The sequence below is a fragment of the Hyperolius riggenbachi genome, chromosome 1, assembly GCF_040937935.1.
Source record: "Hyperolius riggenbachi isolate aHypRig1 chromosome 1, aHypRig1.pri, whole genome shotgun sequence".
NCBI classification, from domain to species: domain Eukaryota; kingdom Metazoa; phylum Chordata; class Amphibia; order Anura; family Hyperoliidae; genus Hyperolius; species Hyperolius riggenbachi.
In genome coordinates, this window is record NC_090646.1 from 83,957,612 (window position 1) to 83,985,202 (window position 27,591).

General features: G+C 46.0%; 1 long non-coding RNA gene across 2 annotated transcripts; it reads left to right on the forward strand.

The window, feature by feature from the left end:
* LOC137545608 (uncharacterized) lies at window positions 1–26,344 on the forward strand. Of its 2 annotated transcripts, none has more exons than XR_011026068.1 (3): window positions 1–82; window positions 21,793–21,879; window positions 25,953–26,344. It is a non-coding gene; the product is annotated as an uncharacterized lncRNA (long non-coding RNA). The 2 variants fall into 2 exon arrangements; XR_011026066.1 differs by lacking the exon at window positions 1–82 and adding an exon at window positions 18,060–18,268.
* Window positions 26,345–27,591: the final 1,247 nt, after the last annotated feature.

The window sequence follows — 27,591 nt, forward strand, 5'->3', positions numbered from 1 at the left end:
AACAACAAAACTGGACTTAGTTGTTGGCACTATTGCTATTCTTTGTCATCAGCACTTAAAGAGGAACTCCAGTGAAAATAATGTAATAAATTTTTTTACAATAATTTTGTATAAATGATTTAGTCAGTGTTTACTCATTGTTTCCTCTCCCTGATTTACATTCTGACATTTGTCACATGGCGACATTTTTACTGCTGGCAGGTGATGTCACCGGAAGGAGATGCTGCTTGCTTTCTTGGCAGTTGGAAACAGCTGGAAACAATAAAACAGCTGTTATTTCCTACAATGGAATGAGGTTCACAGACAGAAAACTGCCAGGACCATGGTCCTCAGGCAGGGAACACACTTGACTGTTTTTGTGCGCGTTTTCTGCACAGAAAAACTGAGAACTCATGTTAATCAATGGGCTAGTACACACTTAATGGGCTCTATTCATAAAAAACTTGTAGCGTAAATACTCGTAGAGGTAAAATACCGCAGCTGTATTTTACACTTCTGGGTGGTCATTCAAAAAAATCTTGCCAGCTGCGATGCAAGTGCGGAGATCTCCCGCTGAAGGCTGGCGGTAAGCTGTCGGAAGGCATGCGAAAACACTTCAGCCGGCAGAGTCCCTCCGTGCACTGCTCTCTCTGGGAGGTCTGTCCCATTCACTTGTATGTAATCCGCAAAATCAGAGGAAGCGGTATTTCCAGTCCACATACCGCTTCCTCTAAACTTCATTAATGGCCATTTTGTTACTTTTTTCTAGATAAATCTAGAAAAACACTGAAGAAGGCGGAAATTTCTCGCTCTGCTGGGGGATTGTAGATTTTCATGCGGGAACAGCTTTTATGAATGCCCACTTTGCTAAATGGATGGGAAAATCCGCTGTTTTGAGCGGAAAACTTGCGGTAACCTTTTATGAATAGAGCCCAATATGTTGTTCGCGCGCAGAAAAAAAACTGACATTTTGCATCCTGATTCTGCACATTTTGTCAGTTTTCTCTATCAACTACATCAGCTGCTGTGAAAAAACGCGTGCGTTTTCCTGCATAAAAACACACTTGGTGCGCAGAAAAAGTATGCAGAAAACCGCGCGCAGAAAACTGAAAGACAAGTGTGTTCCCTGCCTCAAAGTTTCCTGTGGGAGGAGTTTCACCACAATATCAGCCATACAGAGCCCCCTGATGATCCGTTTGTGAAAAGGAAAAGATTTCTCATGGGAAAGGGGGTGTCAGCTACTGATTGGGATGAAGTTCAATTCTTGGCGACGGTTTCTCTTTAAAGGGAACCTAAACTGGGAAAAAAGCAGTTCAACTAGCCTGGGTGTTCCTCCAGCCAGCTGCAGTCCTCCTGTGCCCACACCATGATTTTGGGGGACTCCAGTCACCCGCAGCACACCTCTGCCCACTAGATGTAAATTGATTAGCTACACTTATAATCTTATCTCAAAATGCTAATAACAGAAACTTCCAATTTTAGATAAGATAAGGACACTATGACCAGAAGGTAGTTGATTTCCCCAACCCTTTGAAAAGTTTACACATTGATGTAAGCCTAGATTATACAAAAATGATAGCATGGGGCCCCCTTTGTCCCTGAACCCCACGTGATTGGGAGCTGACAAATGGCAGAAGAGAGAGTTCTGCTGTGCAGCAGCATCTGGAAGCAGGAAACAATTACACACCTTATTTGTGAGTGAATGGGGAGGTTTCTTTGCTAATCAGCAACACTTGCGGTTGGGGAAAGGAAGGTGGAGGGAGGGACCCCCAAAGCCTCCAGGCCCCTGCGAAGGCCGGGGTGATTGTTACGCCCATGTGTGGGATGTACAGTCATCTGTAAAATAAGCAGTAAATAAGCACTGAACTGAATTAAAAAGAAGAAAAAGGGACGAATTGATGTAACTTTTGACATAACAGAGAAACAGTAAAGATGAAAACCAGCAGAATTATTATTTTTATCATACCACATTTGTCTTAAAGCTAATGTGTACCCATGTTTAAATAAAAAAAAAGACAGATACTCACGTAAGGAGAGGGAAGGCTCGGGTCCTAATGAGCCTTCCCTCTCCTCTCCCAGTGCCCTTGGTGCTGCGCCGGCTCCCCCGTTCGCATCCTCCACCGCGGGGACTTCGGAAGTCTTCGGGAGCCGAGTCCTCCAGAAGACAGGCGGCTCCATACTGCACACGTGCGAGTGCCTCATAGAGGGCGCTCCCGCGTGCGCAGTGTAGAGCGGCCCGTCTTCGGGAGCACTTGGGCTCCCGAAGCATTTCCAAAGCCTCCCTTTGGCGGGGGAACTGCGGTATTTGACCGAAACGGTCGAATACCGCTACTGTGGAGCCAGCGCAACAGCAGGGACCGGGAGAGGAAAGAGAATGCTCTATGGGACCTAGAGCCTCCCTCTCCTTAGGTGAGCATCTGACTTTTTTTTTTTATTTAATATGGGTTCCCATTAGCTTTAAATCTGACAGTGAACACTAAAAACAGCAGGATAGGTAAGCTAAATAAATAATTTCTCATTCGATTATTTATTTTAATTTTTCAGGTAATATGGAATTTCATCCCACTTTAAAGGGTACCGGAAGGGGATAAAAAGAGCCCCTGGGAGTACTTATCTCAGAAGCGGGGAGTCTCTGGATTCTAAAGAGGATTCCCCTGTCCTCCTCACCACAGGAGATCCAGCCCTGGTATCCCCGAAGATTTGTCGGCGTGTGCACATGTGCAGCACCAGCTCTCCCTTGGGCTTCAGCGAAACTAGCTGCGCCCTTTCGGGTTTGCTCTACTGCACAGGGGATGGCACACAACGGAGCTGCTTCCAGTGGGAGGGGTAAGGATGATCTGAGATAATCTGGCATTCCAGATCTCTCAAAGACGCATCACTGACGCGGTACACATGCTAAGTTATTGGCAGGCGCTGGCTCCTTTGGCCGAGAGTCATCTAGAACTAGGGTTTAGTATGAGCCTTCATTCTTCTGAAATGAAAGGGATGTGGAAGCTGCCATATCCTTTATTTCCTTTGAAACAATACCAGTTGCCTGGCTGTCCTGCTGATCTGTTAGGCTGCAGCAGTGTCTGAATCACACACCTGAAACAAGCTTCCAGCTAATCTTGTCAGATTTTTGTCAGAGTACCTGATCGGCATGCTTGTTCATGGTCTATGGCTAAAGAAAAGTATTATGCTGGGCATACACGGGTCGATCCAGCAGCCGATTAGCCGCCGGATCGACCCCCGGCGTGTCCCCGCTCGTCCGTCCGTGCGTGATAGAGCGGGCGCGGGTCGAGCAGTGTGATCGGACCAGCTGAATATTATCAGCTGGCCGGATCAGCTGGTCGATACACGGTACAGAAACGTACCGTGTATCCCCAGCATTGTGCCTAGTACACACCATACAATTTTCTGTGAGCTTTTTCTGTTAGATTATTTTCTGTAAAGACTGGTCATTGTCTTCTAGTTATCTCTGGCTGAGTAGAATTGAGTCCGCCAGTAGAAAAGCGCAATATAAATGTTATTTGTCTTTGTCTAGAACAGTGGTGGCAAACCTTTTTGAGAGCGAGTGCCCAAACTTCAACTCCAAAGTCTCTTGTCTCTCGTAAAGTGCCAACACGCCAATTTGAACAAAATGACCCCCCTCCTCAGAACATAAGAGATGACAAATACCAGCCCCTCAAACCTACAGTGACCAGATTTTTCTGGGTTCAACCTTGGACAGGGCAGGGGGGGTGTTTGCGCCACGCCGGGAAAATGGGCGTGGCCATGACATTGTATGGGTGGAGCTAACGTAATGATGTAAGAGCGAGGAATAAGAAAGCAGTGTTTTCGCCATGATGTGGTGAAACGAGGATTCGCATCATGGGTGTGCAGAAACTGTGTGATGCTAATAGTATACGGTAACCCCAAAGCAGCAAATATAGCAACTATGACCATTAAATAATAAATGCACAATGCAGCAACAGTTATCTCTTGCTGAGTCCACCAGGAGAAAAGCGCAATTTAAATGTTATTTGTCTTTGTCTAGACTCTAGAACAATGCTTAATTGCTAGGCAGATAGATGGTTAGATAGATCATCAGAATCAGAATCATTTTATTTATCCCCAAGCACGACTTGATCGTGCCCGGAATTGGGCTTGGCACAAGTAGGTACAGAAAAAGGACAGGCAACAGAGATAACAGGTAGCATACATCAAACATAATGTAGTACAGTGGTGATACACAACAGAGTAGTACAGTGGTGATAGACAACAGAGAAAAAGCTTGTTCGCAGTAAATATATAGATCTGCCATGCAGACATGCTTAAGAGAAGGTTCTGGTTAGTTGAGGGAGAACGGTTCTGGTGAGTTGAAGAGCGAGCTGATGGGAGGACGGTGCGATGGTGAAGGGGGGTGGGAGTGAGTCTAGAGAGTTCAGTGATTTGACCGCTGAGGGGAAGAAACTGTTCCTGTGTCTTTAGGTCCTGGTGTAGATGGACCGATACCTCTGGCCCGAACGGAGCCGACTGAAGAAGCGAGAGCCTGGGTGTGAAGGATCGTTAGCGATCCGCAAAGCTCTGGAGCACAGTCTGGTGTTGTAGAGGAGGTCCAGCGGGGGGAGAAGTTTTCCAATGATTCTTTCCGCCGATTTGATGACCCTCTGTAGCTTGTGTCTATCACTGGCAGAGGAGCCAGCGTACCAGACCAATATAGAAGAGCACAGGACAGATTCAATTGTGGCTTAGTAGAAGCTTGTCAGAAGTTTCTGGTCCATACCGAACTTCCTCAGTTGGCGGAGGAAGAATAGTCTCTGCTGGGCTTTCCTCTGGATGGAGGTGGTGTTGGCCTTCCACCTCAGGTCGTTGGAGATGGTTGTGCCAAGGAGACGAGTGCAGGGGACTTGTGCGACTTCCGTGCCTTCAATATGGATTGGGGGTGGGATGGGGGCGCGCTTCCTAAAGTCTATGATCAGCTCAACAGTTTTTGCGGTGTTGAGCACCAACCCATTCACCCTACACCATGTTGCAGATATGAAACATGTTGGAAATTATCTATCTGGGAGGTAAATCTAACAGAAAATCTAACAGAAAATTGTATGGTGTGTAACATACCATTAAAGACGCAGATAATCAGTAGTGCTGCCAGGCAACTGTTATTGTATAAAAGGAAATAAATATGTCAGCCTCCACTGGATCGGGGCTGCACAGGAGGAAGGGGAAAGTCTCATTAGGATCCAGAGGCTTCTCCCTCCTGAGGTAAGTACCCCCCAGAGGCTCTTTTTTTCCTTACAGTGTCTCTTTAAGCTGAAGCCACGCCACAAACATGAACAATTCCGAAATCGTGCCAAACGTACGTCAGAAATTCATGCTACCTGGTTCTGCACTGTTGCATTGGCTGTGAATTCCTTGTCCCTTTGGATTCTGGTTAGCTGGGCTCAGAGGAGCAGGGATGAGCAATGGATGAATTCCAAATAGGTTTTATTCGGAATTCATCCAGGTAATTAGCACACCTGATTTGGGAGGGGGGGGGGGGGTTAAACTTTCTAAGCGTTCTGATTTAATCTGTACCACGCTGCATTCCAGTTCACGGTCACGTGACTACCGCACTTCCTCCTTTCGGGTTAAAGGGGAAAGTGTGGTAGTCACGTGACCGTAAATTGGAACGCAGCATGGGACGGATTAAATTAATAAAACCTATTTGGTATTTATCCGTTGCTCATCCCTGCAGAGAAGTCACCACAACTCTGCTTTAACCCGACTCAGAACTGAGCTAAAGCAATATAAACAGAGCATGGAATAATCAAATACATAATCAGAGGTTACCACCCGTGTAAAATGCATAGCAACTTAATTTTTGGTTCTAGAGCTACACCCAGGAGAAATACTATTGTTTTTGAAGCTGCACACACACTTTCATGAACTCTCACTCAAAATGATTGTTAGTAATTATTTTGGGCAACAGTGTAGAAATGATCACTGCACAGACACACTGCTTGGCTATTTGGGGGAGCGTGTTCTGTTCTATAGAGAGAGAGGAGGGAAGTGAACAAACATAAGGCACTCTGTTGTGGGAAGAACAAAAAGTTTTTAAAGCTCATTGATGATCTCAATAATGGCGTGCGGCTCTGATGGCTAAATTGTCACCCAAAGTGATCATGGATAATGGTTTTAGCATGAAACTCAAGTAAATGTACGTAGCATATGGCTTTTTAAACCTCACTTTTAGTTCCTTACCTGTCAGGATGTGCAATAATTGCATCACAACGTTTGCAGTAGTATAGGTAAAATAATGATCGCATTGCAGATTTGTACATTCCATACATTTAGCGATGATATCCAGATTCGACCAAGAGACAGATCTCTCCCTGATTGGGCAGAGATCTGTTGGCAACTCATACACCACAGGTCAATTCTCGATCAATTCCAGCCCTGAAATCCCCCCCAAATATTTTGCGCCTCCCAGCACCCATGCATGTAAACCTTACATGTCACACTATCCCCGAATGTCGCCGCTGAATCAGAATTAAAACCGCTAATTGCTACACAATCGCTGGCAAAAACCTTACACTTTTTAAAGTCACTACCAAAAACGCTCATGAAATCTCTTAGAGAACGCTCTTAGAAAACGCTCATACAAAACGCTAGTGATTGCGATTAGCTATAGCATTTTGTAGAGGGTCCCAGGCCTGAAAGCACTTCTGCTATGATTCTCTATGACAAAGTTCACATTTGAGCGGTTCGTTTCCGATCCACTCAGAGAAGCGCTGCATGGGCCATTTTTGAGGGAGATTCCGCCTCAATGGAAGGTATAGGAAAAACGCAAAATGCTCACAAAATCGCTTTGTGCAGCGGTTGCGTTTGCGGTCTTAAGAATAAATACATTGTATTTATTCTTTTCCGGGTCAAAGAGGAAGTGAAAAAACGCAATCGCTCGGCAAAACCGCTTAGAAAAGCGCTTAACAAAACCGTCCAACGCACAGAAAACGGGAAAAAAATGGTCTAAAAAAACTCCCAACGTGAACAGACACTCGAGCGGAACGCAATGGGAACTAGGCTTCACAGACATGTTTTTCTTCAAAGGTTATTATGCTATTTCTTATCTTTTTAGAGCAGAGAGGTAGTTCTGAGTGCAGGTCGGCCAACCCACAGATATCTATAAAAAGCAATAGGCTTTTAGGCCATTCTACATTCAGCTGCTCAATTTACACGTAATATATGCAAAAGCTGCTGGTGTGTCTGGTAAATCAGGACAGTGGGCAAAGCACAATGTGACCTCAGTCAGCATTACAAAGACCAACCAACTGATTGTTGTCAATTTACATATCTAATTAGCTCAACAAAGGACAACAAGAACATTCTTGTTTTGGTCCAATAGGAATATGCCCATACATTGGCAGATGGGGCAGCAGATTCGATCATCAGATAGATCCCTCTCTGATTGAATATGATAAAGGTGGCCATACACTTAGGCCAGAAACCCACTGGGAGCGCTTTGTAAGCGTGAGTGATTTGAAAAAGCTCTTGCTAATGCAATGCTATGGGGAATTTTTATAACATCACATCACATCACTCAAGTGGGATCACACCCATAGCATTACATTAGCAAGAGCTTTTCAAATCACAAAGCGCTCAGAAAAGCTCTCCTAGTGGGTTTCTAGCCTTAAGGTGCCCATAGACTTAAAGATTATGGGCAGATTCGACAAAGAGACAACTTTATCTCTAATTGAATCTGATAAGAGATACATTTTTCTCTTGTCAATTCTGCCCATACACTACAGGCCGATTCCCGTCCGATTTCAGCATGAAATCATCAGGGAATCGCCTGAGCCCGCTGCCCCCCCATGTATAAATGTGCCCCTCCCATGTGTGCATTTATATGTTACCTGTCTTGTTGCAGCCTCCGCCCCGTGTCCCATAACCCCCGGTTAATGCAACTCTATGGGCCATCGATCTGCTGCCAGCAGCCGATCGACCTAGATTTTCCATCCTGTCAGATAGATCAAATCCATCGAAATCATCCTCAACTCGATCGATAGATTTGAAAGAATCAATCTCTGATTGATCGATCAATTCCATAGATCGAATCAATTCTATCGATCGATTAATGGCTTAAATCGACCAGTGTCTCGGCCCCATAAGAGAGAGATCTATTGCTGCCAGTGTACTGCCCACAGATGGAAATCTGTTCTGTCACCTTCGAATGCCGGGCCTGCCAGGTCTGCCCCATGTAATGTGTACCCCCCAGGCCCATGATGAGTGTACAGTATAGTTTTGGCTCACCTGCCCACTGGGGCATCACCCTCCATGTCTTATTCATTTCTGCCTGGGGCACCTGTAGCTTGTGGCCCCGCCACATATACGTGATGTCAGTACATGCAACCAAGTTACTGGCACCCCCCCCCCCCCCCCCCCCCCCGAGGCAATGAAGAGAAGACCCAGAACATAGGAGGAGCGCACCTCGGGCCCAGGGGGTATACTTTACATATGTGGGGCAGAGCGACCGGGTCCGTCAGGCATCGGGAAATCGAATTCCGCTACCGCCAAGCATCCGACCAAGCGCTTTCAATCGTTTAGATCGGCCTTGTGTGCCCGGCAGGGATCAGGATCCCTCAGGTGATGGGTCGGGAAGAGGATGTACAGACACGTGTTCTGTTGCTGTGGAGGGGTGAGGAGGGTCAAAGGCGCAGCACACAACAGAAAAGGCAGGTTGAGTACGAGAACAATGCACCAGCTAGATCACTTGCTGAGGCACTGAAGGAGGTGGAAGGAGCTGTACACATGACAGATTCTATCATTTTATTCTATTATGTGAACAGGGCTTAAAGAGAACCTGAAGCGAGTACAAATATTTAAAATAAACAGATGACATAGCTGCAAACGAATATTACATACTAACCTCACTGTCAGTTCCTCTCAGAAGCTCACCATTTCCTTCTTACAGTGATCCCATCCAGTTCTGACAAGATTTTGTCAGAACTGAAACATACCAGTTGCTGTCAGTTACAACTGAATGTGCAAGGTAATGTCCATGTTTTCCTATGGCTCAAGTGGCTGATATTACAGTTGAACATTGTGCTGACCAGGAAGCTGTTAGGGGGTGGCCATTTTTAAAATGGAGGACAGAGAATTCCATTGATCACAGTGGACAAATGGGATGCAGGAGAGGAGAAGGAGATTAAGGAGTAGACTACACAGGAGGTAAGTATGACCTGTGTATGGTTATTTTGACTTTTTATTTTCAGTTCAGGTTCTCTTTAAGGAGACTCAGTGAGTCAATGTTCACCTCCCATTCATTAGCCTACAACTTTATCACCGTCCTACTAAGTGCCTCCGTTAAGCCGCAATCTTCTCCGACGTATGGCTCAGTGACATCAGCAGGGGACCTTCTGCGCAAACACAGAAGACCCTGGCTGACGTCACTCAGTCAGACTTAGATCGACTGAGCCGCCGAGTACCGAAGGTTGATTGCAGCTGAACGGAGGATTCCGTGAGGACTGCGGCAGGACGGCGAGGGACACATACATGCTTATGGGGTTGGAGGAAGCCCCAGGCAAGAAAAAAAAAAAACTGCCACGTGACTCATCTCTGAGTCTCTTTAACCATTTCAGCCGCCCGGACGTGATGCTCACGTCCAGGCGGCTGCTCTGCTGTGGTGCCGCGCTCCCGCACACGATTGCGGGCGCGCCCCCGTGCCGTCCCCCCGGTAGCCCTGGGATCAGTGAACGGGAACATGGTTCCCGATCACCGATCCGTGTCCCCAGCAGAAAAACTGAAGCGCTCTTACTAGAGGCTTCAGTCTTTCTGCAAATAAAATTTTCCATGTCCCCCTTGTGCTTCCGGTTAGCGAAAAGCACAAGGAGAAAAAAAACTCAAGGTGGCCATCTTGTGGCCAAATAGTAAAACTACATCTACATAATTTTTTACAAGACAATTTACACATATAACAACATTAAAAATTAACTATTTATTTCCCACACCAAAATATTACCCAAATAAAATTTTTAATGGAAAAAAAAATTACAATTAACCACTTCAGCCTTCAGTCGTTTTCACTTTATGCATCCGAGCAATTTTTACCTCCCATTCATTAGCCTATAACTTTATCACTACTTATCACAATGATTGTGTATTTTATCACAATGAACTGATCTATATCTTGTTTTTTCCGCCACCAATTAGGCTTTCTTTGGGGGGTACATTTTGCTAAGAGCCACTTTACTGTAAATGCATTTTAACAGGAAGAATACGAAAAAAACGGGAAAAAATCATTATTTCTTAGTTTTCAGCCATTATAGTTTTAAAATAATACATGCCTCCATAATTAAAACTCATGTATTGTATTTGCCCATATGTCCCGGTTATTACACCGTTAAAATTATGTCCCTATCACAATGTATGGCGACAATATTTTATTTGGAAATAAAGGTGCATTTTTTCCGTTTTGCATCTATTACTATTTACAAGTTTAAAATAAAAAAAAAAAATAGAAATATTTCATCTTTACATTGATATTTAAAAAGTTTAGACCCTTAGGTAAATATTTACATGTTTTTTTTTTATTATTGTAATGTTTTTTGTTTTTTTTTTTGTATTAAACATTTTATTTGGGTATTTTTGGGAGGGTGGGATGTAAGCCATAGTTTTATAATGTAAATGTGTCTTGAGTTTTATTTTTTTCACTTGTAGTTGTAGTTTTACTTTTTGGCCACAAGATGGCGGCCATGAGTTTGTTTACATGACGTCACTCTAAGCGTAACATACGCTTAGAAGCGACGTATGGGGGACGTTACAGCCAGAAAAAGCACAGCTTCCGAGAGAAGCTGTCGCTTTTTCAGCGGGGGAGAGCAATCAGTGATCGGGCACCATAGCCCGATTCACTGATTGCCCAGGCTAACGAACCGCGGCTGGGAGCGCACGTGCACACGCGCGCGCGGACGCGCACATGGCCTCCTGGGCGTAGCTACTACGTCTAGGAGGCCAAAGTAGTTAAAAAAAAAAAAAACATAAATAGTTACCTAAGGGTCTGAACTTTTTAAATATGCATTTGAAGGGGGTATACTACGAACATTTTTTAAATTATAAGCTTGTAAATAGTGATGGACGCAAAATGGAAAAAATGCACCTTTATTTCCAAATAAAATATTGGCACCATACATTGTGATAGGGACAAAACTTAAATGGTGTCATAACCGAGACAAACGGGCAAATAAAATACATAGGTTTTTATTATGGTAGCGTGGATTATTTTAAAGCTATAATGGACGAAAACTGGGAAATAATGAATTTTTTCCATTTTTCTTATTAATCCTGTTAAAATGCATTTATAAAAAAAATAATTCTTAGCAAAATGTACCACCCAAAGAAAGCCTAATTAGTGGCGGAAAAACAAGATATAGATCAATAAATTGTGATAATTAGTGATAAAGTTATTGGCGAATGAATGGGAGGTGAAAATTGCTCTGATGCATAAGGTGAAAAATCCCAGCGGGCTGAAATGGTTAAAGCACAACCTAGGTGACATGTGCATGATGAGATAGACATGTATATGTACAGTGCCAAGCACACAAATTACTATGCTGTGTTCCCTTTTTCTAAATATGCCTGAAAAGTAAAAAATCAGGTATGGAAGTAACAGTTTCTGTCCGGGTCGGAACTGGGTTGGACCCTTACTGATAAGGAATTACAGCCATAAAACACTTTCCTGGCAGAAAATGGCTTCTGAGAGCAGGGAAGAGATGAAAAGGGTCAATAGTTCATAGATTTGAGGTCTGGCATACTTCAATGAAGGTGTCACTGAGCAGAGACAATGAAACAGTAAAAACTAGATTTAAAGGGGAACTGAAGAGAGAGGTATATGGAGGCTGTCCTGTTTATTTCCTTTTAATTAATACCAGTTGCCTGGCAGCCCTGCTGGTCTATTTCTCTGCAGTAGTATCTGATTAAAACCAGAAACAAGCATGCAGCTAGTCTTGTCAGATCAGACTTATAAGTCTGAACCACTGAAACACCTGATCTGCTGCATGCTTGTTCAGGGGCTATGGTTAATAGTATTAGAGGCAGAGGATCAGCAGGGCTGCCAGGCAACTGGTATTGTCTAAAAGGAAATAAACATGACAGCCTCCATATACCTCTCTCTTCAGTTCCCCTTTAAATATAAAATTAATCTGTGGGAAATCTAAAAAACTCTTTTTAGGAGAAGGAGGATAGATACTATTGTTTATCTCAACAGTTTATTTTGCTGTTCAGGAGCCGAGACAGAAAGGGGAAGTTCTACGACCATCAATCCTACGACCCTGTCTTAACCACTTGCCGACCGCAAGCTTATACCGTGCGTCGGCAAAGTGGCAGCTGCAGGACCAGCGACGCAGTACTGCGTCGCCAGCTGCAGGCTGATTAATCAGGAATCGCGGCTGCTTCCTGTCAATTCACGGCGGGGGGCTCCGTGAATAGCCTGCGGGCCGCCGATGGCGGCTCGCAGGCTAAATGTAAACACAAGCGGAAATAATCCGCTTTGTTTACATTGTACGGCGCTGCGCCGTAAGGCAGATCGGCGATCCCCGGCCAATCAGCGGCCGGGGATCGCCGCCATGTGACAGGGGACGTCCTGTCACTGGCTGCACAGGACGGATAGCGTCCTGTGCAGCCCCGATAACCAGGGGGGACAGGTAGGAGAGGGAGGGGGGTGAATGTCGCCGCGGAGGGGGGCTTTGAGGTGCCCCCCCCCCGCAACTAGCCTGCCCACCAGAGCGATCAGACCCCCCCTGCACACCATCCCCATAGGGGGGAAAAAAGGGGGGCGATCTGATCGCTCTGCATGAAGCCTGATCTGTGCTGGGGGCTGCAGAGCCCACCCAGCACAGATCACAAAAAATAACGCTGGTCCTTAAGGGGGGGTAAAGGGTGGGTCCTCAAGTGGTTAACAAAGCAACTACTGTAACAGCATTCTGTAGTTTAACATAACATACAAGAGTATCTGAGATTCTGAGGGTGGTTGGGGGATGATCATCACCAGCCCTGCATTTTGTTTTCAATATTACAAATGATATTGTGATCAATTATTTTATGACCAATAAAAAAAAATAATATATATATATATATATATATATATATATATACTTTGTGGATCTATCTTTTAATCGATTTAATCAACCGGACAATTCTGGCCCCTTAAAGTGGATCCAAGATAAACTTTTACTCATTGCATAGTTGGGTTCCTTTCATATAGTTTATAGGGCATTCTTTAAGCCAAATACTTTTTAATACTCTAATTCTCTATAAACTAAACAAGCCTCGCCCACAGCTCCTATAGTGCCTTGGCACTCTTAGAGCCATGTAGCAAGGGCTTATGGGAGCTCAGTCTGGGCAGGAGGAGGAGGTTATTAGCCAGAGATTTCAGAGGCAGAGGGGAGGAGGGAGGAGTGAATTTGTCACAGCCTGGGGGCTGAAGATGCTATCAGCTTACCTGTGTAATGTGACAAGCAAAACATGGCTGCCCTCATTGTATCACAGAAATAAATAATCATAAAATGTTGAAGCTGTTTTCAGCTAGATTTGCTCTGCAAACTATCTAAACTTTAGATAAGATATATAGACAATTTACTTGTTATAGTTAGTTTTTCATCTCGCATCCACTTTAAAAACCAGAGCCATTATTTCGCTGTTTTGCTGGGTGAGTACTGAGAGTGGCCGGGAGATGTATTAACATTGATGTACTACATCACCCAAGATGCATTGCAGCAGGGTTGCATGCCGGCTTGGGGGCCGACTTTGCTTGGGGGGGAAGGGGGCAGGTTACCTTTGCCCTGGGGCCCAATGCAGCTTATACCAGCTCTGAGCGCCACCAAGCACCAGGCCAGCGTGCAGGAGCAGGTGAGTTCACCTCACTCAGCCTCCAGTGTGAAAGGTTTGCAGGGCTGTATATAAGAATAGCACGCATGTACACAGCATTAGTCAACAGACAGTGCAGGATGGACCACAGAATTTATGTCAAAGAGATGAGCTGCCAGGTGGGCTTTCACTGACTCTAATGGCACTTTAACAATAGAGCCTACTTGTTCATTGCACTTTTTTTTACCTTGCTCAGACCCTATATGTTCCCCGGATATCAGTTCATTGGGTAACTGTATTTCTTGCATTCTTCTCTACCTCCTTCCTACATGCTTGTTATTTATCCTGACACAATGGGATGAAGCCATGGCTCTTCCTCCTGACAGTGCAAACACTCCACACACATACTGGTAACTGGGAAGAGTGTTGTGTCTCCTCACCATCTGCTTCCTGCTTCTCACATATTTCTCTGGAAACTGGCGATTTTAGAATATACCACATTCCGTACGCAGCCGACTTCCTGTAGCCCAAGCTCGCCATTAATATCAGGATTTCTTGCCTGCCTTACAGTACATAAGTGATATATACAGTAGTAGTAGTAGAGTATTGTACCATGTTGGCCATCAGTAAAAGCAAGAAGTTTTGAGTCTGGATTATACCATTTATTGGCTAACTTAAAAGAATAAGAGTAAACTTTCGGCTGTGCAGTCTTTGTCAGGCTTAAAGTGGACCTGAACTCAGAAGTCCTCTCTGCTCTAAAAGATACACGACCATTAAACAAAAAACATTTCTTTGTTACAGCTGATACAAATCCTAATATATACAGTATCTGCACTGTTTCTACTTCCTGATTCATGGAAGCAGACATATTGTTTACAGCCTGTGCTTTCAAATGGGCTTATCTGCCATCTCTGCCATGGCAGTCATGTGACACAGAGGAGAGATCAGATTACAAGTTGTGATCAGACACAAATGAGGGGAGATTAAACAGGCTAAACTCTCTGAAGCAGGGGTGTCAAACTCAAAAACAAAGTGAAATTGTACACTGGGATCTAGTAGCAGGCCAACCTCAATGTCTACTGGCCACCTTCCTCCCTTATAAAGTTCCCAGGTGTCTAATGTCCCCTCTTCAGCCCCTATACAGTTCCCTGGTGTCTAGTGGTCCTCCCTCCCCTACACAGTTCTCTGGTGTCTAGAGGCTCCCACCCTCCCCTACACAGTTCCCTAGTGCTTTTCCCCACCTCCCCCATATGGCTTCCCCGGTGTTCTATGACTTTACCTCCAATGTAGCTTCCCTGGTGATCTAGAGTGGGCTAAACATAATGTAAGGTGGGGTAACCACTTGAGGGCCAAATTTAATGGCTCGGAGGGCCCAGAGTTTGACATCTATCTAAATACATACAGGGTGCATTTCTCTACATTTTCCCTTCTGTCCTGTGCAAGAGTTCAGGTCCACTTTAAACAAGATTTAAAGAGAACCTAAGGTGGGTTTTAAAAATCCCAATTGCACACAGAGGCTGGGTCTGCATATAATGCTCAGCCTCTGTTGCTATATTGTTCTCCCCCAGACCCCCCCCCCCCCTTCCCCCTCTGCGCTCTGCTTGCCCCGTAAATCAAACCGCCGTGCTAGTGACACGCAGCGTGTCGAAAGCCGGCTGTTTACATGGTCACTGTCACTCTCTGCCGCTCCTCTGCCTCCTCTATATCGCCTCTCCCCGCCTGCGTCCCTTCCTTCCCCGCTTATTGGAGGGAATGGACGCCGGTGGGGCGCGGCGACATAGAGGGGGCGGGTGAGCGGCAGAGAGTGACAGTGTTAATGTAAACAGCCGGCTATCGACACGCTGCGTGTCACTAGCATGGCGGTTTGATTTATGGGGGCAAGCAGAGCGCAGGGGTAGGGGCTGGGGGGGGGGGGAAACAGTATAGCAACAGAGGCTGGGTATTATATGTAGACCCAGCCTCTGTGTGCAGTTAGGATTTTTAAAACCCACCTTGGATTCTCTTAAAAGAGAGTCTGAAGACAATTTAATAACTTGTTTTTACCAGTTATTTAGGTTAAGGAATATGGCCAGTGCTAAATTGCCGCATTCCCACGGCAGAACGAGGGTTTTACTAACCCATACTAACTGCATACTAACTTTATACATAAAATATAATACTAACTAGTTGACCTAAGCTCGTTTAAAAACGGGATCTAGGTCTCTGTCACACTGCCGCATGTCAGTGCGCATGCACGTGCCCCCATTCGCCGTGCGAGCGCCTACCGGTGCACATGCCCACACGTCTCCCTGGCCCCCATCCTCCTGTCCCAACGACTGTCAGTGCTCCACATGCGCTGTAGCACAAATGCACGGACACAGGGACAGGATGACGCAGGGACACTTAGTTTTATTACATAGGATATCCTATACAGCTTTGTGCTCATAGGAATAGGTGCGACTCCTTTCAGTGAAGTGATAATTGGCTGTTTGCAGCTCAGACCCCTTCTCATCCTCATTTCCTCCCTGCACTGTCAGCATGAAGCTGCAGAGAAGGCAGACCTTTCATATACGGAGCCCCCCAGAGAGGAGCTGTCAGAATCCGGGGAGAGGAGATTGCAGTGATGAGCTGTCGGTAATTGACATCATCATCATTATGCATCTGCTCACCATGGAGTGCATTGGTAGGCTTTCTCCTGGCATGGCGCACTGCACACTACTGCTAAATCATGCTACTCCTTACACATGACTCAGCACAGACATGTGAGCTGGAGGATGCTGCTTATTAATTGATGAGAATAGCAGTAAAACAGGAGCCCAGCATGAATGAGTCTGCTGATGGATGCTGGAGCTTAGTGAACAGCTGCCTGATGTTTTTGTTGTTTTTTTCTTCCTTTCTCCTACCTGTACTGCAAAGTGTGCCACATTTCTTATGCTGGGAATACACCATGAGATTTTTTTAGCAGACAGATGGTTCCATAGATAATTTCCGACAAGTCCGATTTGATTTTCGATCGTTTTTTCATTGGTTTCTCATAGAAATGATTGGAAATCGACCAGAAAAACGATCAGACAGTAAATCTGCTGAAAGATCTCATTGTGTATTCCCAGCATTAGGCTCATTTCACACTAGGTGCTGTGGCGTCTGTTCTAACGGACTGCAAATAGGATGTGACAAGCAGGGTAACATGAAAGTCTATTGACTGTCATGTTTACCGTTCACATTAGTTAACCTCCTTAGCGGTATGGACGCATTGTTACGTCCATTACCGCCGGAGGTCGCCGCTCAGGCCCCGCTGGGCCAATTTGAATAATTTTTTTTAAAAAACACGCAGCAAGCACTTTGCTTGCTGCGTGTCTCACCCGATCGCCGCTGCCCGCCGCCGATCCGCCGCGATGCAGGGCCCCCCCAGGCGAGACCCCGTGCGCTGCCTGGCCAATCAGTGCCAGGCAGCGCTGTGGGGTGGATCGGATTCCCCTTTGACGTCACGACGTCAATGACGTCATCCCGCCCCGTCGCCATGGCGACGGGGGAAGCCCTCCAAGAGATCCCGTTCTTTGAACGGGACCTCTTGATCTCCGATCGCCTTCGGCGATCGGAGGGGCTGGGGGGATGCCGCTGAGCAGCGGCTATCATGTAGCGAGACATTGTCTCGCTACATGAAAAAAAGAAAAAAATTTAAAAAACGTATTTGCTGCCCCCTGGCGGATTTTAATAAACCACCAGGGAGGTTAAAGCGTTCCAGAGCATTACGGTATAGCGCTTCCGGGAACATTTATTCGCACAAGACAAGCGATTCCCTGTCAGGTGAATTATTTAGAACTAGTGCCGCTGACACGTGTCGAAGCGCAACTTCCCGCCATCAAGTGAAAAAGCAGTAAAAAAAAAACAAAACAAAAAAAAACGGATAGATGGGGAGAGTGGTTATTGTGGGTGCTGGAGGGTGGAAGTAGAGAAAGCAGGGTTACTAAGGGTGCTAGGGGGTGGATGGGGAGAGAGAGGGGGGGAGATACAAAAGTGACATGAATGTCTGATTAATTGATAAGATTGGTGTCCACGATATATATGTTAGCTTCTTTTATAAGTACTGGGTGATAGTTTATTACAACACTGGCGGGTATTTTAATTCAAAATAACATGTTTTTTCATTCTCATGGCCAACTGACTATGAGAAGGTTGCTATCTACAACACTATATGCAAAGTTCTCACATAAGCAACAGTAGTCAGACGTGTTCTGTGATGCTTCTAAAGCACGTTGTGATCACGCAGTCATGTGTCTTGTCTGCACAGGCGCACTGATACAAGCACATGGTGATCACGCACCCTTATCTGCACAGGCGCATTGATGAAAGATGTTCTACGGCTGCGCAGGTATTGAATTCTGTCTATATAAAGGAGGGAAAATACTTTTGAGTTGGGACTCTCGAAGGACAAGCAGACAAGCTGTCGCCAGGTATTTCCCCTCCGAGGTCACTGGGGTCCCCTGATCTTCTCTGGGTGATGCTGCAATACTTGGTAAGAAATAATATTGATGCTCACTAATTACTCAAATACAATGTAACTATGATTCTGCAAGCCTAGATAATTATTATAAAAGGATTGTAGCTCAATAAATATTACGATTGAACCTTTTCTCATGATTTGCTGCAATTAATTTTACCCACTACGGTGTTGAGCAAAGTTAGAAGGTTTAAAAACCCTTCCCGTGAGGCAAAACAGGGGTTACAGAGGGTGCTGGGAGGTGTGGATGCAGAAAGAGGGGGCTTACAGAGGGTGCTGGGGGGTGGATAGGTAGAGAGAGGGGTTACAGAGGGTGCTGGGAGGTGTGGATGCAGAAAGAGGGGGCTTACAGAGGGTGCTGGGTGGTGGATAGGTAGAGAGAGGGTTACAGAGGGTGCTGGGAGGTGTGGATGCAGAAAGAGGGGGCTTACAGAGGGTTCTGGGGGGTGGATAGGTAGAGAGAGGGGTTACAGAGGGTGCTGGGTGGTGTGGATGCAGAAATAGGGGGCTTACAGAGAGTGCTGGGGGGTGGATAGGTAGAGAGAGGGGTTACAGAGGGTGCTGGGTGGTGTGGATGCAGAAATAGGGGGCTTACAGAGAGTGCTGGGGGGTGGATAGGTAGAGAGAGGGGTTACAGATGGAGATGGTGCTGGGAGGTGTGGATGCAGAAAGAAGGGGCTTACAGAGGGCGCTGTGAGGGGGGGGGGGGTGGATAGGTAGAGAGAGGGGTTACAGAGGGTGCTGGGAGGTGTGGATGCAGAAAGAGGGTGCTTACAGAGGGTGCTGGGAGGGGGGGTGGATAGGTATAGAGAGGGGTTACAGTGGGTGCTGGGAGGTGTGGATGCAGAAAGAAGGGGCTTACAGAGGGTGATGGGGGGTGGATAGGTAGAGAGAGGGGTTACAGAGGTTGCTGGGGGGGGGGGGGGGGTGGATGCAGAAAGACGGAGCTTACAGAGGGTGCTTGGGGGATTGATGTGGAAAGAGGGGGCTTACTGAGGGTGCTGTGGGGTGAATGGGGGAGGGAGGGCCCTATGATGATTTTTTTGGTGGTCCGGGTAGTTGTTACACCCCTTTAAAGAACAGAATCATTTTACTGCTGAGTAAAGCCTCATAGCCTCAGCATACAATACATAAATACTGCCATCCAAAAATGCAGCCCTGCATTTCGGCATCTCACAATTGCCAGCGCCTGCTTCTTTCTATAACCTGCTATACTGGTCATTGACTGTATGCTTCACTTTATGTAACGCAACCCACACAACGTGCAATGAAACTTTTCCCCTCCATTGCTGTTCTGTTTTTACAGTGAATGCAACACAGCGCCCCACTGTGATCCTCGCCTAAAGATATTGCATGCCTGATCTATGAACGGTGAGAGCCCATTCACACTAGGCAAATTAGTGGGTTGTTCCTGCAAATCGCAAGAAGTACTAGCACTTTTTAAAGGATACCCGAAGTGACATGTGGCATGATGAGATAGATATGTGTATGTACAGTGCCTAGCACACAAATAACTATGCTGTGTTCCTTTTTTTCTTTCTCTGCCTGAAAGAGTTAAATATCAGGTATGTAAATGGCTGACTCAGTCCTGACTCAGACAGGAAGTGACTACAGTGTAAATCTCACTAATAAAAAATTACTCTTTTTATCTGTTTCTTGCTCTCAGAAGCCATTTTCTGCTAGGAAAGTGTTTTATAGTTGGAATTTCTTATCAGTGAGGGTCACATTGTAGTCACTTCCTGTCTGAGTCAGGACTGAGTCAGCCACTTACATACCTGATATTTAACTCTTTCAGACAGAGAAAGAAAAAAAGGAACACAGCATAGTTATTTGTGTGTGCTAGGGACTGTACATACACATGTCTATCTCATCATGTCACATCATGTCACCTCAGGTATCCTTTAAAGTGCTAGCGCAATTGTAACCTATGGCAGTGATCTTACTGCCGTGATTGCCGCCGATCATGGGCGTTTCGCAAATAATGGCAATCGCAAAACATGTTACCTGCAGCATTTTCTCACGATTATGGAGCGATACAGTGCTTATAAAAGCTCCAATCACGATCGCTCTGAATCGCGAGTGTACAGTGATTTTACTGCGCTAATTGCGTCAAAATCCCATTGCACAAACCGGTATCGCTGAGCGCTACCATTTTGCAACTCACAAGTGTGAATGGGCCCTGACATATGTGTGCATTGTACCCCCTCCATATACCACCTGCTGGAAGCTGCTGCATCCTGCACTGCGCTGTTGTCCCTCCTCCCCTCACCATAGAAACAGTACAGTCTGTATAACACTTGTGCCTGGAACAGATTGCCCAGGACCGAATCCTGACAATTGTAAAGCCATACATCTAGCGACGATGGGCAGATTCGACCTAGAGAGACAAATCTCTAGCTGATCGAATCTGATTAGAGAGATCTGTTGGCTGCCCATACACTGCAGGTCAATTCCTAATCGATTTCAGCATGAAATCTCTCGGGAATCGGCTGCTGCCCCCCCCCCCCCCCAGTGTATAAACGTGCCCCCGATGAGTGCATTTATACATTACTTGTCCTATGCCACGCACTACACGGTGCCCATCCGTCTCCTGCTTCTCCATTTGCGTTTCACACGCGTTTAGCACATGGCGCGTGTGATGTCACACACCATGTGCTGTGCGCCTCCAGCATGTGATGTCACACACCATGTGCTGTACGCCTCCAGCATGTGATGTCACACACCATGTGCTGTACGCCTCCAGCATGTGATGTCACACACCATGTGCTGTACGCCTCTAGCATGTGATGTCACACACCATGTGCTGTACGCCTCCAGCATGTGATGTCACACACCATGTGCTGTACGCCTCCAGCATGTGATGTCACACACCATGTGCTGTACGCCTCTAGCATGTGATGTCACACACCATGTGCTGTACGCCTCCAGCATGTGATGTCACACACCATGTGCTGTACGCCTCCAGCATGTGAAGTGCAAAAGGAAGAAGCAAAAGACGGGCACCGCTCTGTGGGCGACACAGGACAGGTAATGTATAAATGTACACACGGTGGAACGTTTATACACTAGGGGGCCACGCTGGGGGTTTCATTGGGTTGGTCGCTTGTCCCGATATCTCTCACAGTTACCGCTGCACTCCCGTTCCACCACAACTGCCTGACATCTTGCAGCATTGTCCAATCGATACATACGACCAGTTTCAGCTCGAAATTGGTCACATCTTTAATTGGGCACGCTCTTTACGATTTTCATCTGATTCAATAATAATTATCGAATCGGATGGTCAATAGCCCACCGAATAGAGAGAGTGAGTGTGCGCATCCTAGGTTGTTGCGTAGCTGCATATTATATACATACACATACATTCAAATTCAGAGAGAATCTGGATCTTTTCTGAATAGGTGAAGAACTGGTTGTTTTTAACAGGATTACAGGATTTTAACATAAAAAAGAGGCAGTTTTAAGTAAAAATCAGTAAGAATTTCATTGTGCATAATGAATGAAATGATCCATATGGCTCCTCTGATTATCTATCACAGATCAATGGAGACAATTACAAGGACACACAAGAATGGGAGACGGTCCCTAGGAAGCAGGTGCAGTAGGTAATTATGCAGCAGTGACAGGTGGGTCCCAACTAACTGTCCAATTTCTAGCAAAAAATCATTAGAGCAATCAGAAATTCAGGTCGGATCATAACCACCGTTGATGGCCACAATCAATTATGAACGATTCTAAAAAATAGTCGCCCGATTGGATTTTCATCAAACCAAAATTTGGATTTTCTTGTTGGTTGTGATAGGAAGCAAAGATTGGTTCGTTGATGATTTAGGGTACGTTTCCACTTGAGCGAATCTGCATGCGTTTCCCGCATGCAGATTCGTTCAACCAATACAAGTGGAGGGCGCTGTTTCCACTTGTCAGGAATTCTGTGCGGCTCGCTATGCAGAAAAAAATCAGCAGAGCCGTCAGAATTTGCACGCTGCACACCCGCACGCGAATCGTCGGTAATGTAACTAAATAGGAAAACCGCAAGCTCTTTAGTCTTGCGGTTTTCCTGGCGTTTCCGCGTGCGATTTCGTGTAAAAACCCATGTCAATGCTTGCCGGCATTGACATGGTTAAAATCGCGTCGTTAAAACCGCGGGCGATTCCGTGTGAAAATCCGCATAAAAACGTCAACGAATCCGCAACCGCATGCGGATTCGTTGACGCGGTTTCCGCAAGCAAATCGCGCCGCTCAAGTGGAAACGTACCCTTAGTGAACGATTTCACTTCCGATCAGAAGTTCTGATCTCTCGAACAATTTTTCGCTAGAAATTAGACCGTTAGTGGCCTCTTTTAGAAGGAAAATGTTGAAAATGTTAAAATTTTCATGTGTACTTTTCTTTTTAAGTTTATGCACATATTCAGCACTGAATGCAGAGTATAAGAGTATATTGGACTATTAGGGCTCATTCACATTATGTGAGTTGCATCGAGTTTTGACTTTCCACTGGCTGAGATCGCGGTGCTCATTTCCCAGTAGTGTATGCCGTTTTTTACCGGAACACAAATGACAGCTTGCGCGATTCTCATCGCGATCCACTCCTGATTGCTACGTGCAATCGCGGTTAGTGGAAATTGCTGCTTGTGGAAAGGCACCACAGCACGATTGCGGGAGTACGCAGCGGCAGCAGTGGAAAAGAACCCTCACTGCACATAGTGTGCGTTTTACAAGGGAACATGAAAGTCCGTAGACTTTCTTTTAATCATTCACACTACAACAGTGCATTGCTGTGCAGTGTATTTCAGCCCACCGGGAGTCATAACTCATGGAAATGCACAGCAACTCACAAACTCATTCACACGTTTTTATTCATGCATTTTAACTCACTGAGTAGTGTGAAAATGTCACAATTCTTGTCTCACCGCCAGCATAGGGCTCACCAGCCTTCTGAACAATCACCAGTTCAGCTCCACAAGCCACAGCCAAAGAATATCAGATTATAAAGCCTATGAAAGCACAGAGGAGAATAACGAGTACATTGGGGCCACATGAGTTGGGTGCTGTATGGTGCCACTTGTGGTACTTTGCAGACCCTGGCACACATCCTCACATGAACCCTCCGCTATTAATACCTACCAACCCCCAATGTCTAACTTTAAACCCCTGGTAAGTGCCTAAAATGAGAGCTCCGCACTTTTTTCCTAAACCTAACCCTCCAGTAAGTCCTTAAAAAATTAACCTCACATTTCCAGGACCCAAACAAATGATCATTTACAACCATTAATTACTATGTAGTAGCCGAATGGGCTACTGTCTGCATCTGGTGCCCAAATCACCACCTGGGTGCCCAATTACCAATGATTAAAATGAACCCACCCAATTACCGATAAAGGGAACCCGAGGTGAGAGAGATATGAAGGCTGCCATATTTATTTCCTTTTAAACAATGCCAGTTGCCTGGCAGTCCTGATCTGGGGCTCTAATACTATTAGCTATAGATCCTGAACAAGCATGTGTTGACCAGGTGCTCTGACTAAGGACTTACTGGATTAGCCATATGCTTGTTCCAGGGTTCTCACTCAGACACTACATTTGTTAGAAGATCAACAGGACTGCCAGGCAACTGCCATTGTTTTCAAGGAATAAACATGGCAGCCCCCATATCACTCACCTCTAGTTCCCTTTAACACAGGCATCTGTTAGACACCTCTCAATCTAATTGTAGAATAATCTCCACTCTGACTTTAGGCCATTGCAAAAGGTAGTGGACCATAAAAAAAGTAATTAAACCACTACTGAAGGCGCATACACACACACACATTTACTGTCTTCCACAGGAATGTGGACTCAATTCCCTGTGCAACAGTTCAAGTCTGTGTGCTGAACAGAAGTGTTGCTAGCCTGCAGGCTAGAGATGCGATCTGTTGCTATGGAGGGAAGAGGCGGTATGATGGTATGGTTCATGACAGAGTTATTTCCAGCAGGAGGGGTAAGGAGGTGAACAATGCGCTCAGCCAAGAAGATACAACACAATATCTCTTGGATGCCACTGTACATGCTCGACTCTGACCACCTGTTTCAGCCAAGTGTCCTCTATGCATTTGTACGTGGCTTAAACTGTAACAAGAAGAATATGGAGGCTGCCATATTTACTATTAAACTATACCAGTTGCCTGGCAGCCCTGCTGATCTAATTGGTTGCAGTAGTGTCTTAATAACGCCAGAAACAAGCATGCAGCTAATCATGTCAAATCTGGGTACTTATCCGTTAGCCGGGCGCATCCGGCAGGTGGCGCTAATTACTATTCCCCCTCCAGGCCGACACGGATAGTAGGGAAAGATGTAACTCTGGTGGAGTTTTGTCGCCACCTGCCGGATGCGCCCGGCTAACGGATAAGTACCCAAATCTGACAGTGTAAGAAACATCTCATCTGTTGCATGCTTGTTCAGGGTCTATGGATAAACCTATTAGAGGCAGAGGTTCAACAGGATAGACAGGCAACTGGTATTGCTTAAAAGAAAATAAATATTGCAGCCTCCATATACCTCTTGTTATCGTTGTCCTTTAACCTCCTGAGCGTTACACCGCTCAGGAGGTTTTGCCATTTTGTGCCCGCCAGTCCCCCCCAGAGATCCCGCGACTGAAAACCCTATAGCTAGCACTAGGCTAGCTAGTACAAATGCCGGGCACCCCCCATTCCACGTTTATACATTACCCGGCCTGGATCCAGCGATTGGCGCAGCCTTCCCGTACAGCTTCGGTCTTCACTATTAGGAAGACCTGGCACTTGTACTAGCTAGCCTAGTGTTAGCTAAAGGGTTTTCATTTATTCTGCGTGAGGGACTCCTGGGGCCAGAAAGCCGTATGCCCAACATAGTGTCGGACCTACCGCTAAGGAGGTTAAAGCAGAGTTACCCAACCCTGTCCTCCAGGCCCACCAACACTACATGTTGTGCAGAAAACCACAAACATCCACAGGTGAGGTAATTAGTGTCTCAGCAGAGCTGATTACCTACCTCTGTGGATTTCCACAAAACATGCACTGTTGGTGGGCCTTGAGGACAAACACAGTGAATCCAGCGCAGGAGACTTGGGCGCACAGGGAGTAACTCCGGCACCGTCAGAAGACGGAGCTGAAGTTACTTTTAAAACACAATTGCTGGAAGCCAAATTATTTCATTCCCAACCATCCATGGCGGCATGTTGGGGGAATAGTATTTAACATGGCCGGGATCAGCCATATACCGGCTGTATGCTGCGCCCAAGTCTCCCGCGGCGATTTCTCTCGTACGCCTTGTGGACAGGGTTGGGGAACACATCAGGGAGTGAACCTCATGACCTCTCTGGCAAAGCACTTACAAAAGTGTTTTATCCAAAACCGCAGCGCGCAGTGGAGTTCCGGGAGGGGAAAGAAAAAGAACAGTGCACAAAACCGCAAAACACTTTCGTGTTTTCGATTTTAGGTGTGCATGAGGCCTTAGAGAGTACCTATAACTATAAAAGAGTTATATACTTACCTCAAGACACAAAAAGGAGTGGAAATCCAGGACACAATGCAGTTCAATGGCTAGATTGTAACATTCCATAAAATGCTGGTGCATGCAAAACAATGCAGTGTAATCTCTGTGACTACTTATTGTGGTGGAGCTGTGCTGCGGTCAAGGGGAGGCAAAGGGCACTGTCTCACTGAGCATCATTGCTTCTTCACAGGCGAGAGCACCTTACCTCAGTAGGAGGAAACCTGTGGATGGTCCAGACACCTCCATGGTCTTCCTTCACCCCTCCGTTCCTGAGCAAGGATCCTAGTCTAAACGATGTTTGACTTGTGGAAGACTTCTCACAGCCACGATCCTCTCCGTGACAAGCACAACCGCACTGCGCATCCAGTGACTTCCACCTTCTAATGCAAGAATACAACTTTTTGGGGGCAAAAATAAATGGATGCGATAAACAATTTTTTTTTTTTTTTTTTTAGATACTGCATGGTTTTATTTTATATATAACGTTTCCGAACCAGCGCGGTTGGAATCTACGTCTTGCTTGTGACTGTGCGGCTCTGACAGGACGTAAATTTCAACAATTGTCGCCAGGCAGTCCCGCTAAAACCCACTCGCCCACTCTGTGAGCCGGGCAGGATCTGATTTCATTGGTTCCTGACCATGTCATCACTGCAAGCCAATCCCATTGGCTTACATTCATGGGCAGGGTCAGGAGCCAATAAAAAAGCGGCTCCTGACCGGCACACAGAGCTTTGTCGTCACAGAAACAGCAGAGCGGGAGAGCTGCGTGACCGGCAACAGTGGAGGATAAGTGTGGCGATTTGTCAGTAAGTGCCATTTTACGCCGCTTTGCGGTACCAGCAGTCTCTGGTCCTTAAAGGCCAGAGACTGAGCGTACAGAAGTAGTTAAACATTTAATAAAGTATATTAGATTATTAGATTAGATTTGCCTTGTATACCTTTGTTCTATGTTATGGCTGCCAACCTTGTATCATTGTATATATTTATTATCTAGCGCTGCGTAATATGTTGGCACTTTATAAATACAATAAATAATAGATTGAATGTTTTGTTGTCTCTGCTCAGCAGCAGCCTATTAAGTGTCTCTGAATGAAAATACATGAACTATTGACCCCCTTTTTTAATCTTACTGCTCTCAGAGGTTATAGTCTACTAGTAAATCTTTTATGGCTGTAATTTGCTTATCAGTGAGGTTTACTTTATTCCCCCTACAAGGTACTGACAAGACAGAAACTCATTTCCATGCCTAGAAATTAACTCTTTCAGGCAGCAAAATAAAACCTGTATAACAGCCTAGTTATTCATATGTTTTGCACTGTACATACAAAGTTTATCTCATGTCACATATCGGGTACACTTTAAGTTACAGGAGTTTAGGTACTAATTTAACTACCTGCGGACCGAGCGACCGGACGTAAACTCTACGTCCCATTGACCGCGCGCCCCAGCCCGTCCGCTTCGCTCGGTCCGCTCTGCCCCCGCCGCAATGTGCTGCCCTGCCGCCTCTATGACGGCAGAGCAGTGATCCGGGCAGGAGCCATTTTCATTGGCTCCTGGCCCTGTCATTCCGGTAAGCCGTTCCCATTGGCTTACATGAAGTGACAGGGTCAAGAGCCAATGAAAGCGGCTCCTGACCAGCGCACAGCGATCTGCCGACATAGCGACGGCAGAGCGAGCAGCCTGCGGCGGGGACAGAGCGGCGTGTACGGCGGGAGCGACTGTAACTTGCGGCGATTCGTCGGGAAGCGGCGGTTTGCTGGACCAGCACCCTCTGGTCCTTAAGGGGGCAGAGGGTGCTGGTCCAGAAAGGGTTAATAACCAACCATTAA